The sequence below is a fragment of the Nicotiana tomentosiformis genome, chromosome 5 (genome assembly GCF_000390325.3).
Source record: "Nicotiana tomentosiformis chromosome 5, ASM39032v3, whole genome shotgun sequence".
NCBI classification, from domain to species: Eukaryota; Viridiplantae; Streptophyta; class Magnoliopsida; order Solanales; family Solanaceae; genus Nicotiana; species Nicotiana tomentosiformis.
In genome coordinates, this window is record NC_090816.1 from 50,470,901 (window position 1) to 50,473,345 (window position 2,445).

Consider the following 2,445-nt stretch of genomic DNA (forward strand, 5'->3'; position numbering starts at 1 on the left):
AAGTATTGAAAATTTAAAATATCTAAATTTGGCATACAGAGGCAATACATGGGCCGCAATTTCAACATACGAGTCGTATATTCAACATACAATCTGTATACCAACCATATATCTGAGGTATATCCAACGTATATACACCACCCTAGGCTTAAGGAGTTGACATACGATCAACATACGGACCGTATGTCCAATATACACACCGTATGTTGTAGCCGCGTGTCAAAACTAATAGTAATCTATAAATACAAGAATTTTCGGGATTTCAAATCCTATTTCGTTTTGGCCAACATTTTGAGGAGAAAAATATCCTAGAGCTTCCCCAAATAATACAAGGTGAGTTCCTGCTCAATTCCATTGATTATTACATCAAACTAACAATGATTGACACCAAATTATCTTCCAAATTCCTAAATTGTAAACAATTCCAACAAAATGCAATTCAGGTGGAATTTTTGTATTTTCTTCAAAGGTAAGAACTTTAACCTTTCTTAGCAATTATAATTGATTGGGAAGGGTAAAGGGGAGATTCTCATCATTAATTGTTTTTGGGTATTGATCTAAATCATGATGAACGTAGTTCTAGGTATGAAACCCTAGTTTTTGGAAAAAGAGATAGAAACCTAGAATTTTGATAAAGTTTTGATCTTTATCACTCCCCTTGTAGGTAGAGTAATTGCTCGAGCATTGGAGATTTTTTTGAATTAATTTGGAAGAATTTACGGTATGTCTCCTTGAACATACATTTTCACTACAAAGGTGTATGCATATATGATACATCCTATTCATGGGTTATTGAACTTGAATTAGCATAACGCTTATGAACGTGATTTGGTTAAATCGAAGCATGTCTTTGAACTATTGGTTTTTGTATGATTTCCTGAACTAAAACACGAATTTTCGAGATTTACTTGATAAAGGAATAACGAACATGAATGAATTGGCTACTATGCCATGATTTATAAAAAGACACACATGATAAAAACAAAACATGTTTGGGCTTGTATGAGAAATCTATTTGGGCCTGTATGGGCGGTTTACTTGGGCATGTATGGGTAATGGAATTGAGCCTTGGTTGGCAATGGTACCAGGTCTGTATCGGCAAAACACGAGCCTTGATTGGCGGCGATTTATTCAGGCATGTATGGGCAAAGACATGAGCCTTGATTGGCGGCGATTTAATTGGGCATGTATGGGCATGATATGATATCTGAACACGATGAATTGGAACCCTAGTATCTCATTATTGTTGATTCTTGCTGAGCACATGATTTACTGCACTTATTTGATTTGAACTGTTTCATTCTACACTCTGTACTTACTTTATTGATATGAGCACTTACTCCTAGACATTCACTGAGTACCAGTACTCAGACATACTATTATTGTTTTTGATGGTATGTTAGGCAACAAAGTAGAGCAGGTACATGCAGATCGAGTGAGGTAGGAGTACTTGTTGCTTTCAAGTTGTTGGTGAGCCCACATCCTTATTCGTGGGGCTCCATTGAGTCGTTTATTAATTCTTAATAGTTTCGCATTGTGTCCTGATTAATATTATTTCTCTTAGAAGCTCCATTAATAATGGTCAAACTGTGAGAAGTATTGTGCAAGTCATTGCTTTGTTTGTTTTCAAGATTTTTGAATTATTAAATTTAACTAAGATTAATTTACTTAGACGTAATTTTATCATGCTTAATGTTTAGTGATTTATCAACTGAACAAGGGGCAAGTGTCGTAACATCTATCTTATAAAGTGCTTTCGGTGTGGTTCCTTAGCATCAGATGCATGTTGCGCTTTGGGGGTAACAAGCTTGGTAACGGAGCTCTAGGATTAGAAGTGCCCTTGGATTGTCTGTGGAGCTGTGTCTACCAAGGTACTCTTGATGCAGACTGGCCAACTATATGGATGAATGACTACCAGGACATTATAGGTGTTTCTTACTCTTCTTGATTCTATATTGTACTGTAGAGATTGAACTTCTCTTTAAGATCATTTTGACATATGCAAAAATATCATAGACTTGTGATGCAGCTGCTAAACAAGTGAGCATTGGTACTATGAAGTGCATATTGGTTGTAATGCATGTATAGTGTGATGGATGATGCAAAGTCGCTTGGAATTCAATAGTAGGTGTTTGGTGTATATATGATGATTGTAGGGCGTGGTTGTTGATGTTTTTGACACATGTATAAGGAAAATGGCAATGACCTAATTACAGGAAAAGTTGTCCCGAAATCTTGGTATACCTTAAGATGGATAAGGTTTCCAAAACGACAGTCACAACGTCAACCAAGAAAAAAGGGGATGTAGTAGCTAAAAGATGAGATAGTGATGGGTAGGAGTATGTAGCTGAGTGCCGTTGATTTATTAGGTGAAGAATGAGATAGCCACGTCCTTAGGTATTGACAAAGAGGTAATGAGATTTGGGGATATTTCGTAGCAGCAAG

At 36.4% G+C, this 2,445-nt stretch overlaps 1 long non-coding RNA gene across 1 annotated transcript; it reads left to right on the forward strand.

The window, feature by feature from the left end:
- The first annotated feature begins 230 nt into the window (after nt 1-230).
- On the forward strand, nt 231-2,140 carry LOC138891790 (uncharacterized). The gene is made up of 2 exons (XR_011408116.1): nt 231-469; nt 1,774-2,140. It is a non-coding gene; the product is annotated as an uncharacterized lncRNA (long non-coding RNA).
- The last annotated feature ends 305 nt before the right edge of the window (nt 2,141-2,445 follow it).